The sequence below is a fragment of the Gorilla gorilla genome, chromosome 4, assembly GCF_029281585.2.
Source record: "Gorilla gorilla gorilla isolate KB3781 chromosome 4, NHGRI_mGorGor1-v2.1_pri, whole genome shotgun sequence".
Taxonomy (NCBI): Eukaryota; Metazoa; Chordata; class Mammalia; order Primates; family Hominidae; genus Gorilla; species Gorilla gorilla.
In genome coordinates this window covers 104847488-104867023 of record NC_073228.2, presented here as the reverse complement: position 1 = coordinate 104867023, position 19536 = coordinate 104847488, and the positions used below count along the sequence as shown (strand labels likewise).

At 35.0% G+C, this 19536-nt stretch overlaps 1 long non-coding RNA gene across 2 annotated transcripts in view; it reads left to right on the top strand.

The window, feature by feature from the left end:
* The first annotated feature begins 16414 nt into the window (after positions 1–16414).
* LOC129533628 (uncharacterized) overlaps positions 16415–19536 on the top strand; it is a 90349-nt gene continuing 87227 nt past the window's right edge. The window contains exon 1 of one of the 2 annotated variants that reach the window (XR_010133912.1): positions 16415–16611. This is a non-coding gene — a long non-coding RNA (uncharacterized lncRNA). The remainder of the gene's footprint in view (positions 16612–19536) is intronic. The other variant, XR_010133913.1, reaches the window with a different exon arrangement.

Here is a 19536-nt window from a genome sequence, read left to right as displayed (position 1 = left end):
ACAACCTGCTCCTGAATGACTACTGGGTACATAACGAAATGAAGGCAGAAATAATGATATTCTTTGAAACCAATGAGAACAAAGACACAACATACCAGAGTCTCTGGGACACATTCAAAGCAGTGTGTAGAGGGAAATTTATAGCACTAAATGCCCACAAGAGACAGCAGGAAAGATCCAAAATTGACACCCTAACATCACAATTAAAAGAACTAGAAAAGCAAGAGGAAACACATTCAAAAGCTAGCAGAAAGCAAGAAATAACTAAAATCAGAGCAGAACTGAAGGAAATAGGGGCACAAAAAACCCTTCAAAAAATTAATGAATCCAGGAGCTGGTTTTTTGAAAGGATCAACAAAATTGATAGACCGCTAGCAAGACTAATAAAGAAGAAAAGAGAGAAGAATCAAATAAACGCAATAAAAAATGATAAAGGGGATATCACCACCGATCCCACAGAAATACAAACTACCATCTGAGAATACTACAATCACCTCTACGCAAATAAACTAGAAAATCTAGAAGAAATGGATAAATTCCTGGACACATACACCCTCCCAGGACTAAACCAGGAAGAAGTTGAATCTCTGAATAGACCAATAACAGGTTCTGAAATTGTGGCAATAATCAATAGCTTACCAACCAAAAAAAGTTCAGGACCAGATGGATTCACAGCCGAATTCTACCAGAGTACAAGGAGCAGCTGTTACCATTCCTTCTGAAACTATTCCAATCAATAGAAAAAGAGGAAAACCTCCCTAACTCTTTCTATGAGGCCAGCATCATCCTGATACCAAAGCCTGGCAGAGACACAACCAAAAAAGAGAATTTTAGACCAATATCCTTGATGAACATCGATGAAAAAATCCTCCATAAAATACTGGCAAACCAAATCCAGCAGCACATCAAAAAGCTTATCCACCATGGTCAAGTGGGCTTCATCCCTGGGATGCAAGACTGGTTCAACATACACAAATCAATAAATGTAATCCAGCATATAAACAGAACCAAAGACAAACACCACATGATTATCTCAATAGATGCAGAAAAAGCCTTTGACAAAATTCAACAACCTTCATGCTAAAAACTCTCAATAAATTAGGTATTGATGGGACGTTTCTCAAAATAATAAGAGCTATCTATGACAGACCCACAGCCAATATCATACTGAATGGGCAAAAACTGGAAGCATTCCCTTTGAAAACTGGCACAAGACAGGGATGCCCTTTCTCACCACTCCTATTCAACATAGTGTTGGAAGTTCTGGCCAGGGCAATTAGGCAGGAGAAGGAAATAAAGGGTATTCAATTAGGAAAAGAGGAAGTCAAATTGTCCCTGTTTGCAGATGACATGATTGTATATCTGGAAAACCCAGTCTTCTCAGCCCAAAATCTCCTTAAGCTGATAAGCAACTTCAGCAGTCTCAGGATACAAAATCAATGTGCAAAAATCATAAGCATTCTTATACTCCAATAACAGACACACAGAGAGCCAAATCATGAGTGAACTCCCATTCACAATAGCTTCAAAGAGAATAAAATACCCAGGAATCCAACTTACAAGGGATGTGAAGGACCTCTTCAAGGAGAACTACAAACCACTGCTCAATGAAATAAAAGAGGATACAAACAAATGGAAGAACATTCTATGCACATGGGTAGGAAGAATCAATATCATGAAAATGGCCATACTGCCCAAGGTAATTTATAGATTCAATGCCATCCCCATCAAGCTACCAAGGACCTTCTTCACATAATTGGAAAAAACTACTTTAAAGTTCATATGGAACCAAAAAAGAGCCCGCATCACCAAGTCAATCCTAAGCCAAAAGAACAAAGCCGGAGGCATCACGCTACCTGACTTCAAACTATACTACAAGGCTACAGTAACCAAAACAGCATGGTACTGGTACCAAAACAGAGATATAGATCAATGGAACAGAACAGAGCCCTCAGAAATAATGCTGCATATCTACAACCATCTGATCTTTGACAAACCTGACAAAAACAAGTAATGGGGAAAGGATTCCCTATTTAATAAATGGTGCTGGGAAAAGTGCCTAGCTATATGTAGAAAGCTGAAACTGGATCCCTTCCTTACACCTTATATGAAAATTAATTCAAGATGGATTAAAGACTTACATGTTAGACCTAAAACCATAAAAACCCTAGAACAAAACCTAGGCAATACCATTCAGGACATACGCATGGGCAAGGACTTCATGTCTAAAACACCAAAAGCAATGGCAACAAAAGACAAAATTGACAAATAGTATCTAATTAAACTAAAGAGTTTCTGCACAGCAAAAAAAAACTACCATCAGAGTGAACAGGCAACCTACAGAATGGGAGAAAATTTTCGCAACCAATCGTCTGACAAAAGACTAATATCCAGAATCTACAATGAACTCAAACAAATTTACAAAAAAAGAAACAAAGAACCCCATCAAAAAGTGGGCAAAGGATATGAACAGACACTTCTCAAAAGAAGACATTTATGCAGCCAAAAAACACATGAAAAAATGCTCATCATCACTGGCCATCAGAGAAATGCAAATCAAAACCACAATGAGATACCATCTCACACCAGTTAGAATGGCAATCATTAACAAGTCAGGAAACAACAGGTGCTGGAGAGGATGTGGAGAAATAGGAACACTTTTACACTGTTGGTGGGACTGTAAACTAGTTCAACCATTGTGGAAGTCAGTGTGGCGATTCCTCAGGGATCTAGAACTGGAAATACCATTTGACCCAGCCATCCCATTACTGGGTATATATCCAAAGGATTATAAATCATGCTGCTATAAAGACACATGCACATGTATGTTTATTGCGGCACTATTCACAATAGCAAAGACTTGGAACCAACCCAAATGTCCAAGAACGATAGACTGGATTAAGAAAATGTGGTACATATACACCATGGAATACTATGCAGCCATAAAAAAGGATGAGTTCATGTCCTTTGTAGGAATGTGGATGAAACTGGAAACCATCATTCTCAGCAAACTATCACAAGAACAAAAAACCAAACACCGCATGTTCTCACTCATAGGTGGGAATTGAACAATGAGAACACATGGACACAGGAAGGGCAACATCGCACTCTGGGGACTGTTGTGTGGTGGGGGGAGGGGGGAGGGATAGCATTTGGAGATCTACCTAATGCTAAATGACGAGTTAATGGGTGCATCACACCAACATGGCACATGTATACATATGTAACAAACCTGCACGTTGTGCACATGTACCCTAAAACTTAAAGTATAATAATAATACAATAAAAAAATAAAAAAAGAGATGAATATAACCCTGTTACATTAACCAGAAGCAAGCATTTAAAGAAAAGCAAACTATAGACCAATGTTCTTCATGAGCATAGATAGAAAAGTCATCAAAAAGTGTTTGGCAAATTGAATCCAGCAACATATAAAAACAACAGCATGTCACTACCAAGTAGAGTTTAGCGTGGGAATGCAAAACTGGTTCAATATTTGTATCAATCAACATAATTCACCATAACAATAGACTAAAGAAGAAATATAGCATCATCCCTATAGGTATAGAAAAGATATTTCATAATTTAAGAATAACTTTCAGTAAAATAAGGACAAAATATAACTTCCTTAACCTATTAAAAGACATCAATAAAATTATTCATTAAACATATATTAAACTTTATGAAAGACTAAGCATTTTTCTCCTAAGTTTGGAACAATTTAGGATGTCCTTTCTCACTATTCTTATTCAAAATTGAACTGGAAGTTCTAATGATTTCTCAGAACAAAGGATGTTACCACAATTTCTACTTTGGAAATGATGTTGACACAACCTAAAGTCTCTGTGGTTAGCTATGCAGCAGGAGAAAATGAATTATAATATATAGTTAATGGTCTCCATGGAGATAGATAATGGGAGTTGAAGGACTTGTTCCAGTTTTGAATTGGAGTATTTAGAAATAATAAGTATAATAATAAGTATACGTGAAATAAGTGATTAGCTGTATGAGCTTACGTAATATTCTGTATTTTTATCACATGTAAATTTTCATCAGTTGCTGGTGTATATTTTCCTTCCAAGAAATTGTCTTTTACATTAGATGAAAACTGTAGTTTAAAAATTCTGTAACTATTCTGTAATTATCTAAATTCAAAAAAATATATACTTAACTACAGATGCTCCTTGACTTATGATGAGGCCATGTCCCCAAAAACCCATCCTAGGTTGAAAATACATAAATCAAAAATGTATTTAATACACCTAACCTAAGATTATAGCTTAGCTTAGCCTACCTTAAACATACGAAGAACACTTAAATATTAGCCTAGAGTTGGAAAAAATAATATAACTCACAGCCTGTTTTACAATAAAATGGTGAATATCTCAAAAATTTGTTGAATACAATATACTGTACAGTACAGTACTGATTGTTTACCTTTGTGATTGTGTGGCTAACTGTGAGCTGTGGTTTGCTGCCACTGCCCAGCACCACAAGACAGTACTGTACTACATAAGATCTCAGGAAAAGGTCAAAATTCAAAATTTTGAGTATGGCTTCTACTTAATACATATTACATTTGCACAACTTTAAGGTCGAAAAGTCCCTATGTAAAAACATCGTAAATCAGAAACCAGCAGTACCATACATATACAATTCATTAGCAACTGATTTTTGACTCTATAATCAAGGACAAATTTAGATAATAGGTTTTGAAAGGGTTCAAGGAGACATAATTTTGAAAGACATTTCCAGTCAACTTCATTATTTAACATTTCCAGATTAAACAACATTAGTTTATGCAAAATATATTCAGAATTCAAAGTTTTCCACTCATGACTCTTTTTTTAAAGGCAATAACTTGTTTTATAACAGGATGCCACAGTGAGTGGAGCTGGCCTACTAACAAATATGCACATGTAGAAATTTACATAGATATAATCACTCTTCTCAGGCAGAAAACATTTATATGCCAAAATGCTATTAAACATAATAAATAGAAAAAATGAATTTGTAAGAATCAAAGAAGAATTAAGAAAGCTTTTCTGTTGATTGGTAAATTTCAAGCATTTTTTTCTATACTTACTATGCTAAGTTACATTATAATGAGAATCAACAATATTCCACATCATTTTAAATATCTGCCCAGTTGTAAAGGCAGTAGAGACTGATAGTCACTTTTGAGAACTAAGGTAGTAATTCAGTTTTTCCTAAATTCTGGCTTGCCCAGGAGAGTCCCAATTTACACATCTTGTTTCACTGTAATTATCTGCAGTTCCTTACTTTACTCTCATGGTTTTATTAATAATTTATAAGGTCTCTTTAGTTGTCGACTTATATAACTTAGCAAGGGACCAATGGAGATCTCAGTATTGTAAAAAATATTCAAAGGATTGTCAGAGAGCTTGGTTGACTTTAATTTTTTTGCTTATGTTAAAGTACTTCAAAATTTTCAGTTATGTTTACATGACTGTTGTCTCCCCTAAACACAGCATATATTTTAAACAAAAAAAATCAAAAATAATTTGCTTTCTTTTTTTACAAAAAAACCTTTTAAAATGTAAAGTTAATATAATTAGGATAGAGCCTGTAAAATAGGGTCTACAGCCAATCAATGTTTTTAAATGATCTTGCTATTATCAGTCTTCTCTGAAAGCTTCTGCCTAGTACTTTCATGATACTGTTTTGAATTAAAAAATAAATGGATTAATATCAAATCTTTTTATTATATTCTCAATGTTTGTCTTTATTTTTTCTTTTCTCCTTCCTTTCCTCATCCCTCCTTTCCTTTCTCTATTTTGTAATTGTAAACTTTTTAAGCTTTATTGAGGTACAACTGATATAAAAATTTTACATATGTTTAATGTATACATTTTGATGAGTTTGAACATATGTACACACCTGTAATAACATAATAAAGTTCTAAACATATCTGTCATCTTCAAAAATTTTGATTTTTTTTGTATTTTGAGGTGTGTGTGTGTGTGTGTGTGTGTGTGTGTGTGTGTAGTCAGAACACTTAATGTGAGGCCTACCTGCTTCACATATTTTAAGGTGCAACATACTGTATTGGTAACATTAGGTACTATGTTGGACAGAAGATCTCTAAAATTTAGTCATCTTGCATTAACACAATTTTATAACCATTGAGTAACAACTCCTCTTTTCCTCTTCCCATTAGCCCCTGGAAACTACCATCCAAAGAAGATATACAAATAAATGATCACCAGAGGTTAAAGGGTATTCAAAATTACTAACCATTACAGAATTACATAACAAGATCATAATGTGATATTAATTCATACCTATTAATATAGCTATTATAACAAATAAAATTTAACAAGTGTTGGCAAGGATGTAGAGAAATTGGGATCCTTTATACACTGTTTTGGGAAACAAAAATTGGTGCAGTCAAGATGGAAAACAGCACAGAGGTTACTCCAAAAATTAAAAATTGAACTGTCAGATGATCCCGCAATCACACTTCTGGGTATATATCCAAAGGAAATGAAATCAATATGTCAAATAAGTATCTCTACACCCATGTTCATTGCAGATATCTTCAAAATGGCCAATACATAAAAACAACTTGCCATTGACAAATAAGAAAGAAATGCAGTATATACATATAATGGCATATTATTTAGACTTTAAAAAAATAAGAAAATTATAAACCTGGAGGACATTGTGCCTCCAGTGACATAAGCCAATTACAGAAAGACAAATACTGAATGATTCTATTTATAGTGAGTATCTAAAATAGTCCAAATGCATTTCCCAAATTTTTATGAATACACTAGATGTTTCTACTTTCGAATTTTTGTGAACACACTAGATGTTTCTAACTTAGATTAACAACTAGTACATTAAACTGAAAATTTCTTGTGAACGAATGCTCTACTGTAGTAAGATGCTGTTGATGCACCACCTAGGTCTTCTTTGCCTGGCTTATCTACCCATCCCTCTGTCAATGTGAGTCTTTGCTGCTAGATCACAGATGCATGCCTTCTCTAGAAACTTGCTCTTGTGGAGTAACTCTACACCAAGAATTGTGTTCCTGAGCACCCAAACCCCACTGCCAATCAGGCCAGGGACAAATTTTATTTGACATTATATCATTGTGGGTCTCCTTCTTCTGTATCCTGTCTACCTCATTCTGTTCCACATTTTCCTGAAGAGCATTGCTTTGGTAAACCACATGCTCCTGAATCCCTGACTCATACTCTGTCTGTAGGATACTCAAGCTAACATATCTACCATTCTCTGAATCACAGAGGTTCAAAATCCAGACACATTTTATATTGTGTCTCTCTTTTCCTAAACTACCTCAAATCAGCCATAACATCATCTTGCATCACTTAAATTTATTTCATTATTCATATTTATTAATCTATACTTTTTTATCACTTCTGCTTTATTGTATAACCTTGTCTCAATAATATCATCTTTATCCACCATTTCTCCAGTACATTTTGACAGCAACATTAAGTTACTTTTATTTTTTATTATTGTTATTAATCTAAAAGCCCTACTACATTGGCTTAAAAAACAGTTTGTGTCCAAACATTCTGTTGATTATGTATTTCTTTTGTTAGATTGATAAATTTTGTATCGCTCCTTGTCTTGGCTTTCATAGTATCTACTGAAGTACTCATCACAAATCAATATGTGAGTATCTCAGTACACTTCCCATTAAGAGATTGCTCTTTCTGGTATAACAATCTTGAAATAGTCACATCAGCACCCTCAGAGTGAAAATTTCCATGTAAGTGTCTGGATGACTATTGGTTATAATTACAAGTTGTTATCTTAGCACATTAAAGTGAGGGCCCTCAAATACATTAAATAAAGCAAGTGCATCCAAATTATCTGGGCAAATTATTAAAAATACAGGTGACTGGGCATGATCATTAAAGGTTTCAGGTAAATTAATCTGTAATAACTGCTCAGGTAATTCTGAAACACACCAATGTTTTTTTTAAAATCCTGAAATAGATCCCAAAGTTCAAGCAAAATTGGATAGGATCAGTCCTTGAGCCAGTGTTTGCAAGTTAGTTTAGATATCATTTTCTGGTAATCTCAATCCTGTTTTAATTGATGCTCTTGCTGCTGTTGTCATTTTATTTTACCTGAAATCCATCCTTTATCTGTAAGCAAATTGCCTTATTTTTCATTTAAAATAGCTTTGAAACATCCTCATCACTTTCTTTCAGAGCCAATGCTACAATATGTCTTCTGTGTAAGGGAATCTAGGTTCTATTTAAGATAAGTTAAGCATATAGCTTGCACTTATTCTGGAGACATCTGTTGGGCACTGGCGGTTTAGATAGAACCCAAATATTGGACCTGTTGGAATGTGATATGAACCTTCTTTCTGGACACTTTGTATCCCCTGTCTCTCAGAAAATTCAAAGTCCTTACATTATTTTGGTCAGATGGCTCCCAGGTTGGACTACACTCAAGAAGGTCCTCTACATACTGGAGTATACCTTGAGGGAGAACTGTCCAGATACATTTTTTTTCTTTCCCATTAGAATCTTCCCATTCAAATACAACATGGTATTGAGACTCCAGGGCCAGGGGAATGGAGGAAAAAAGCATATAACCATTTTGCATTCCCCAGAACGAACCTGAGTCAGAAGAGTATATGGATCTACTACTAATGGGTGGACAAGGATCACTGCTTCATTAATTGCCCTGAGATCCTGTACCATGTGGTATTCCCCTGAAGGCTTTAAAACAGGTAAAATGGGGTATTACAAGGAGAATTACAGGGTTTTAGAAGTCCATGGACAAGCTACTCCTTAACTATGAATACTAGGCTCTTTTTTGCTTCCAGCTTAATTGGGTATTGGTTTCAGTTGGGAAGATGACTGGGGTCTTTAAGCTGTATTTTGACTGGCACTGCCATTCTAGCCTTTCCAGCATCCCAGTATACCACGCTAGGGGGTTGACTTGTTTCTTGACATGTCCTAGAACATTGTCTGCATCACTGACCATTAGCAATCTTGGTGGGCTGTTCTTAAATCACTCCAGTGCCCCTATTTTAACCATAGTATCCCATCCAAACAGGGGGACCAGGCAGCTTGGTACTATTAGAAATTCCTACTGGAAAATTTGTTTTTCAAATTAGCCAGTTAAAGGAGGGGCAAAATGCCTGACTTTATCTTTCCCTTCCATTCCTATAACAATCACGGTCCTAATGGAGGGTTTTCCTGCATAAGCAGTAAGGACAAAGTAACTTACTCCTGTGTCAAAAAGAAACAATTTGTGTACCCATTACAACCAGTAACCCAGGGGTCCTCGGTAGTAATGGTGATGTTCTGGGACAGCGGCAGTGAGAAAGGCCCCAGGATCCTTCAGTCTTCATCTAGTTCCTCCTTTTGCAGTGCTAGAGTCTTGACTGACTGAGTAGGGGAAGCCAATTCTCCAGTGCCAGGGGTCATGACTGGTCCCTTCACACTGATGGAAGGAGGCTGGCAGGAACTTAGTGCAATCCTTTGCCCAGTGTTCATTTTTCTTGCACTTGGAGCAAGAGCCTTTGCTGGCATTGTCTTTATGGCCCTTTGGGTTTCCCTTGGACATTCTTTGAGCATTCAGGGCATTGCAAATGACAGCTGCCATAATTTTGGCTTGCCATTTTTCTTAACTCTGGTCTCATTTTTCCTTCTCCATGTCACAATTTTTATATACTATAAAGGCTGTATCAATAAGCTGATTTTGATTACTTTGTGGTCCCATTTGCAATTTGGGGGGTTTGCACCTCATGCTTAGGAAGACTGGCTGATAAAATGCTGTGTCATTAGCATCATACCCTAGGGAGATGAAGGGTATAAATTTACATATTTCCTGAAGGCCTCTTCTAACCTCCCATGAAATACACCTGCCATGAAACATAGCTGGATTTTCTTCCTTTCCTTGTGTGACTTCCCTGACATTGTTATAATTTATGGCCTTGGTTATCCCTTTTTTCATTCTTCCAAGGAGTCCCTCAAGAAACTGCTCACTTGTTCATTCCCACAGGGGTATTATAAACCCAATTTGGGTTGGTGGTGGGCACCATGTCTGGGTCCAGGTGATTGCCCTGGGGTTTTGGACAAACATGGTCCATCTCATGGTGGGCAGCCTCAAAAATCTTTTTCTTTTCCATAGAGGTGAAACATGTTGCCAAAATGAATTGGACATATCTCCATGATAAATCAAAAGCCAGAGACAAAGTTTGGAAACTGTCTGCAAACCTGCCAGGGTCCTCAGAGTACCTTCCCAATTTTTCCTTACATTGATGGTTATCAGTTATGGAAAATGGGTCTTGCACTTGAACTGGCCCTTCTACTCCTGCTATTTCCCTGAGAGGCAATTGTACTGGGGGAGCTGCTGAGTAGAGTGTTACATTTTGGGTGTGTTATGGGCTTAGGATAATTTTTTCCTCTTCTGCCTGGCCTTACATGGTTGGAGCATTTGGCAAAAGGTTATACGGGGCAGCTGTAGTTCCTCCTGAGAGACAAATGGCCTTTATAGGAGGGGTCATCCACAATGTTCAGCTCAGTCTTAGGATTTTCTTTTTGAGGGACAGTCTTAGTGGTCTGCCCCAAGGAGGGCCTATTTGTTGCAGACGTCTCTGAACTTAGAGTGTCTCTGACCTTAAAGTGTCATGCGTCTCTGACCTTAGAGTGGGTATCAGTGCTGTTTTGAATGTTTTCCCACCATAGGCAGTCGAATGGTCTACTATGATTCCCTCAGTGCTGGGATATAACGCTCAGCTTTTTGCGTCAGACCAAGTGAGATACGCTTCTTCAGCCTGTAACCCTCGTTAAACAAGGGACCTCGCAATATACCTTAAATTATTAATGAAATCAGAGGTATGTGTCAACAAACAAAAATTCTGGGTTCTCATGAAAAAATAATTCATACTTAAAACAGGAGTCCTTTGCCCCACTATGAGAAAAGGAATATAAAGCAGTCCCAAAATTTGGGCTTACCTCCTGGCTGTCTTGCCAAAATGCAGTACCGGATAGAAGGTCTTGACTGAGAGTTGTTCAGATTCTGGGCGGGTTGAACGAAGAATTGAAAAAAACGCACAAAAAGAAGAAGCAATGAAAGACAAGCAACAGAAGAACAGGGTAATAAAGGCACAGATTTATGGAAGAAGCGAAAGTACAATTCACAGAGTGGGAACAGACTCGAGCAAGCATCTCCAGAGCCTCTCTAATGCAATGCTCCCCAGGGTTTTTATAAAGCCAAAATAACTTGGCAGCACCCCCTACGTGCCCTTTAGAGGCCTCCAATTGGTAACAGCCTATGAAGGATTGGCCTGTGACCAATCAGATGCTAAAGTAGAGGCCTGGCCCACAGTCAATCAGAGGCTAAAGTGGAAACTTCTGTCTTGTTACTACAGGAAAGGATGTGGCCTGTATGCTGCCTAATCTTGTGTAGAACTAGCTGCACCTGTGGTTTTTTTGATACTGCCTTAACCCTTAGTTACTCTAATTCCCTATTGTTCTGCCTCAAAACCACATCCAAACCATATTAGATGCCTATTAAGAGTTTTATTAAAAGTCTTAAGTAGCAATGATTATGAAGTTTAACCCATGCAACAGCCCTTTCAGGCTTCTTTTGTCTCTATCAACACCATTTTCTCAGGAGTCCTTTAGAACATTTCATTTCAAATGAGTGGGAACTAGAAAGTACCATGTAAAGAAATTGATTCATAGAGATTATTTCAGCATGCACATTCACAATTATGGTGTGGATACTATAAAAAATACAATTGGTGTCAATATATGCCTATTTTTATTACATATTCAGAAAAAGAGATTGCCAGATAGCCAAATATACAGTATTTGGTCCCTATGACAAAACAGTCTTCCAAATGATGTCATTTTCAAAATATTTAGGAAAAAACTATATAACATAAAATACTTTCGGAGAAAAATATGGATTACATTTCACAGGGTGTATCAAGGGTTAATGGCCTTACTACCTTTATCCTGGAATAAACAGTTGGTATATTAAGCCATTTTTGTTCTGCAGCTAACTTTATGTTGTATGGTCTTGGCAATAATGTGAGGATGGAAGCTGAGTATCTAGCACTGTCAACATCAATTTTAATGATTTCTTTTCAAATATCAAAATCACAATGTCAAAAAATTACAAGAGTATGAATATCTTTGCAGGAATGGGTTTGGGTCTTGTTTTACTTTATAGGAGTAATTTCATATCACTTCATGTTATAGTATTTCTTCCTTAATAATGTGCCCATAAGTATAGACCTGAGGTATTTTTTTGACGTACATTTTAGTAAGTTAATAAACATGCCACCTAGCACTTAAAAAAGAGTAGGTGGAGGTTTCTGTTTTAAACAATCCTAATCCTAATTTTAATCATTTGCTATCTTATCTAATTTTTATTTTGGATTCCAAGTTTGTACTAATAGAGTTTTCTGAAATTTTTGTTTTATGTGTTAAGAATTCTACTTCCAGCCATAACTTACATGTACAATAAAAGCAAAGAATTAGATGAAAATCAAATATGAAATAGTTTAGTACAAGAGGAAGACATATTTATGCACACTCTTAAGAAGTATCCTGTAAAATCTACATATGAACTTCTTGAAAAAAACAAAAATGTGCTAATAAACATTATTCTGCGTGTCTAAATTAATAAATATGGGGAAATAAAGGTTAATGGTGCTCTAGGAATAAAGCTGTTGTTTGTGTTTGATTAAACTATTACTCCTATGATGTATTTAAATTAGCAATTTTATTCTACTGATTTGATTTTGAAGCAAGAAAATAGTAGGAAACATTAAGAACAGAAGGTGGCAGGGTTCTCTTAGAAATGTGTTTCTGTTAATGAATGAATGCACTGTCCTTAAATATTTTTCACATAATATACACAAAAAAGATCAGATTGTTATACTCAGTACTGCAGATATTAAAGTGACATTTTAATCACATTTGATTATGTCTGTATAGCGACATTTTGTTTTATAATTGTCAGATATACATTTTCCAAGTTTTAAGCTACTGGAAACCAAAAATATTTACATTCCTACTATTTTCTACTAAAATATTTGCCAGAGATGGCTTCATATTTCTGTTAGAATAACACACTATCTATAGAATTTCCCCTTATATACTTCTTAAGGTTTATTTTATGAACTTTGGCAAAATGACATCTTTTATATTACTTTCTGTATTCATTTGAAGCAGCAAGAAGTTTAATTTCTTTCCAGCATAAAAATATAAAAATAAGTTTAAAATGAAAATATTCCTTGTTTCATTGATACTTGCCTTATATTTTAGTATAATTAAAGAAATGTTTGTAGTTTTATAGTAGATAAATAGATGGTATAAAATACTTTTAATGAAGGCTATTGGGAACTGATAGTCCTTCTAATTAATTACATTATTCAAGCTAAAGTAAATACAGGAATGTTAGTCTATATAGTTTTTCCATTAATTTAAAATTAATTCAGTTTTCATTAAGAGTCATAAGGCCCTGCCAACAATGGTCATTAGCCACTGTTTTGAAAGACAGAAACCTCACTTTTCTTCATGTATGCTTAAAACTGAAATATTTCCATATTAAATGGCCAAAATGGCCAAACCTTCCATAAATTACTATTTTTTAAAGATATTATAGTCTAAGCTAAAAAGAATGGAAAAAAACAACAATATAACCAAATAACAAAGCCCCACTTCTGTTTTCTCATGTGAAATAGCTCTAAATATCTGAGGTGATGAGCATTCTGCAAGTCTTAGAGGAAATAATGCCTAATCTTTGCCTCAGCATGTGATTTCTTCATTGTCTAATTTCATTCACTCATTTTACAAATATTCAATCATAATTATTCTTCTTATTGCCAAAGTTTAACATTGTTAAACCATAATCTAAATATATGATTTAAGCTGAACTGACTCCATAATTTTGTTTTGAGGCTAAAAAAAAGTGCAACAAAGTTGAAGAATTTGTCACCTCCCAGAGACTGCATATCTTCCCTTACCTAACATGACAGGCAAGGTAATTTCAAAGATATGAATACAAAATAACTAGCAATGCCTAAATCTTTCTAAAAGTTTGAAAGAAAAAAACATAAACAACATTGGTTTATGTTTATAAGGAAATAATTCTCATATGCATACAATTATAGTATTTGTAGCAATAGGCTATTTATAGGACAGTGGTGAATTTGTGTTTTAATACCAACTATTTTCTTTTTCCTTTTATGTGATTGTTAAAGTAAAATATCTTCATAGGAAATGGGCAAACTCATTGCAGGAGGAAAAAGTAATTAGAATTAATTGCAACCTTGTCAGAGACATAACTTACTTTTAATAATATAGTATTTTTTCATTTTATTTTGCCAACATTTCTACTAATCTGTACTTTCAATGAAATGAAAAAAAAATTCTAGGTGCCATATGCTGTTATATAAATTTAATATGTATATGTAAAACAACAAATTTACATAATGTACATCATTATTTTTTGTTTTATATGGATAAGAAATCTGACATAGAGATTAAGCCATATAAGCAAGGTTACTGAGTTAGTAAGTAGTCAAGTCCAGTACTGAACCAAGAGGCAAGTCCTTAACTTTAGAATTGTCCCACCACATGAACTGAGTCACAATGAGCCAATCAAAAAAGTTAATTGTCAGAGAGACCCAGTAGCCACTTAGTTTTAATAAGAAGAAGGTATACTAGCAAAATTAAAATTCTCAAAAGACTGATGAAATCTATATAAGTAATAATAACATTCTTAAGGAATTTAGGTGTTTAGGTACAACCAAGAAACATCCACACCCATACAATGTCAAACACACACACAAACACACACAAACACACACACACACACACACACATTTTCTAAAGCTAAAACAGATATTTTTCCAATTTAAAAAATCAGTGGATAAGCTGAAGGAGGCAGTTCTCAACATTTAGAGTTTATTTATTGGCTTGAAATATCACATAAAATTAATTTTAACAATAGTGTAGCACATGTATAAAATTATAAAAATTAGGAGATAACAGAGATGGAGGATAAATCAAGAACTGGTGAGAAAAATAAGATGAAGAAAGAGAAAAATTGAGAAGGCACAACAATTTTAAAATATTTTGAGAAAATATTTCTATATAAAATCCTTATATAAATATGAAAAGTCAAAAGATCCCAATGGATTCAAGGATGGTTTTTTAGCTTCTGACAAAATTCTGAATTCTTATGCTAAAGGAAAGAATCTTACTACACTGAAAGCGACTGCAAGTCAATAGAAAATTTTGTTAAATTCCCTTTGGCCTGTGCTCCCTGTTAATTCATGAACCAGGTGCCTCCCATCCAAAGTCCATTTCCTTCCATTTCCATTGGTAAAACTGATATACTATAATCTGGCTCAAAATTTTCACCACTTCATATTAAAGATGATTCAACAAGATCCAAGTATGTGGTTATCGTCTTGGAGTTTTTTCCAACCCTCCTTTTTTTCTCTTCCCAATAGTGCCTTACCCTAATATTATGAATAATAGGTCTGAAAAACAATCCTCATAGTATCAATCTGTAATAACACACACGATCAGATTGTTAGCAAGTCAGAATAAAATGATTAAAGCTGTAACTCAGTACCAAGTTTCATTAATAGTTTCAAAGACACAATCATTCAAGAGGCACAGACAGAGCTGGGAGAGATTTGGGGCATTTAGCACGATGTTATATAATGTCTTTTCTTTCTAGATCAAACATGGTCTGGGTTAGATGGATAAATGAGATTTCAAGTTGTGAGGTGTATTAGCCATCAAATATCATCTTTGAATCAGATAGTTGCAAAATTTATGTGATATTCTTCAGTGAACTAAATCACAATAATCCATTTATTCCAGGCTTACTTGCCATAGCATGCTAGACAGGTACATTCTGTGAAAGCATTTAATAGATAAGGACTTTTCTGCTACCAAAAACAAATTAGTTTGAATGTGGAGAGATGCATTATTAATATACTCAAAAGAGATTAGATAAAATAAACTACCTTATTTCTTCCACAGTAGAATCTGCCTGCTGCCCTCCTTCCCCTGGAGTAACTGAAGACAGAAGATCGTGATTTAACCACTTGAACCTTACCTTCTCAATATTAAAAAGAAGGCCAAGTGAAATCTATTCCAACAAAAGAAGGGTAGTTAGGTGTTAGGAAATCTAGAAAAACAATTCATTATGGTATCAAAATTCAGGAGAAAATAATATAAATATATTTATGTAGAAAACCCATTTTGCTAGTTCAAGATACATATTTTTACTCAGTTAAAAATACTTTTCAACAATATGTGATGTTTTATGTCAGTTCGCCCAGGCTGGAGTGCAGTGGCGCGGTCTCGGCTCACTGCAAGCTCCGCCTTCCGGGTTCCCGCCATTCTCCTACCTCAGCCTCCGGAGTAGCTGGGACTACAGGCGCCCGCCACCGCGCCTGGCTAATTTTTTTTTGTATTTTTTTAGTAGAGATGGCGTTTCACCGTGGTCTCCATCTCCTCACCTCGTGATCCGCCCGCCTCGGCCTCCCAAAGTGCTGGGATTACAGGCGTGAGCCACCGCGCCCGGCCAGAAGTCAGCTTTTTTCTTAATGTAAGTAAGCTTGAGACTTTCCTGTTGAAGAGAGGAACAAAACAAGAATGCACAATGTTTTTACTGCTATTTAAGATTGTTTTGAAAGTGTTAGACAATGTACTCCGATAAGGGATAAAAGCAAAGGTAGATTAATTATAATTCAGAAGGTAAAATCGTCTCTAAATTTAAAATACAGGATTATTTACAAATAAGCATTAGAAGCCAATATAATTAGAAAATATAGTAAAGAGACATATTATGTGACACAAAAAGCAAAGATAGTACATAACAATAAAAATTTGAAGTTAGAAGTGAAAAACCTATATGTAATTGCAAGTAAATCAATGAGTAAAGAAATATTAGAAAATAAACAAAAATAGAACATTCTTGCTGGATATGAAGGAAAACCTAAAACAAACAGAAAGCTACTAAAATACACACAAAAAAATGAACAAATAGAAGCTGTATTAATTATGTCCTAGAATAACACTAGTTAACATAACAGCTACCAATTTTACCTAGGGTTATTAAACTGTTGGCAGTATCCTAATAAAATTCTCTCTAATATTTTCCTTGAACTACAGAAGTTGAATATAAAGTTTATTTGGAGGAATGTGAAAAAAGAATAGTTATGAAAATTATGAAAAAAATAGAGCAAAAAGTATTATCTAGCCCAAACAAATAATAAACATTTTAAAGTTCTGTACAAATAAAAAGATTGCAGTATTAGTCCATGATTGCAGAGAACAATGAAATAGAAAAGAGAATTTAGAAATATATTAAAATGTGTATGGAGATTTAATGTGACTCCATATCTTTAATGGTCTTTTAAAATAAAATGAATTTTCCAAGAATCTTACTATATCAGACCCATATGGATAATATATTTAGTTATAAAATATGAAATCATAGATATACCAGAATAAAATAAGCGATATTTTATAACATAGAGTGAGAGAAACTTTTCTAATAAACTTAAAATTTAGAAATAAAAAGGAAAAAGGACACATTTGACAATACAAAAATAAAAATAACATACATGATGAACAGGGAAATAAAACAATTTAAAAATGGGAAAATATTGGGAAGTTATATAGCTTAATAATGATTATTAATAAGGGAGAAAAATCCAACAAATCCACAGAAAACAAGGTGGAAAAGAGATTTGAATAACTAGTGATTAAACACATATAAATACCCCTTAATATATGAAAAGATGCACACATACTCATAGTAAGAGATGTGCATGTGAGACAGCATTAAGATGTGTTTCTTGCTACATTTGCAAATATCAGAAATTGGATAACATGTTTTCTTGGTATACTTGTCTAAATACAGATTCATAATTTCTGGTAAAGTTGCAAATTGTAATCATACCTGTGGATGGGAATTTGGCACTGCTATAGTTTGATCATGGGGGTGGATCCCTCTTGAGTAGATTAATGTTTTCGCTCTGTGGGGTGGGGTTTGAATGAGCACTCATTCTATTAGTTCTTAAGAGAGCTGGCTGTTTAAAAGAGCCTGGCACAGCCCCAGTTGCTTCCTTTCTGGCTGTGTGATCTCTGCAAACACAGGCTCCCTTTCATTATTATTATCATTATTATTTATACTTTAAGTTCTGGGGTACATGTGCAGAACATGCAGGTTTGTTACATAGGTATACACGTGCCATGGTGATTTGTTGCACACATCAACCCATCATCTACATTAGGTATTTCTCTGAATGCTATCCCTCTTCTAGCCCCCCACCCCCCTGACAGGCCCCAGTGTGTGATGCTCTCCTCCCTGTGCCCATGTGTTCTCATTGTTCAGCTCCCACTTATGAGTGAGAAGATGCAGTGTTTGGTTTTCTGTTCTTGTGTTAGTTTGCTGAGAATGATGTTTTCCAGTGTCATCCATGTCCCTGCAAAGGACATGAACTCATCCTTTTTAATGGCTGCATAGTATTCCATGGTATATATGTGTCACATTTTCTTTATCCAGTCTATCATTGATGGACATTTGGATTGGTTCCAGATCTTTGCTATTGTGAATAATGCCTCAATAAACATATATGTCCATGGGTCTTTATAATAGAATGATTTATAATCCTTTGGGTATATACCCAGTAATGATTATATGGGTATAATCATTATATTGGGTATATACCCAGTAATGATTATATGGGTATAATGATTGCTGGGTCAAATGGTATTTCTAGTTCTAGATCCTTGAGGAATCGCCACACTGTCTTCCACAATGGTTGAACTAATTTACACTCCCACCAGCAGTGTAAAAGCGTTCCAATTTCTCCATATTCTCTCCAGCATCTGTTGTTTCCTGACTTTTTAATTATCGCCATTCTAACTGGTGTGAGATGGTATCTCATTGTGATATTGATTTGCATTTCTCTAATGACCAGTGATGATGAGCTTTTTTGCATATGTTTGTTGGCTGCATAAATGTCTTCTTTTGAGAAGTGTCTGTTCATATCCTTTGCTCACTTTTTGATGGTGTTGTTTTTTTTTCTTGTAAATCTGTTTAAGTTCTTTGTCAATTCCGGATATTAGCTCTTTGTCAGATGGATAGATTGCAAAAATTTTCTCCCATTCTGTAGGTTGCCTGTTCACTACACAGGCTCCCTGTCTCAGCCTCTGCATAAATAGAAGCAATCTGAGGCTTCCACCAGAAGCAGATGCTGGCCCCATGCTTTTTGCACAGCCTGCAGAATTATGAGCAAAATATACCTCTTTTCTTTCTAAATTATCCAGCCTCAGTTATCCCTTTATAGCAACACAAACGAACTAAGAGAGACACTATTCAGAAAAATTATATTTAGTATACTTATTAATCCTAAAACTCACATTTAAGATAGTTCCCAAGCAAGTACTGGCAAACTATTAAAATTACGTGGACGTTGTAACCCTATGTATAATAATAAAAGACAATGTACAGCCAGAGTTC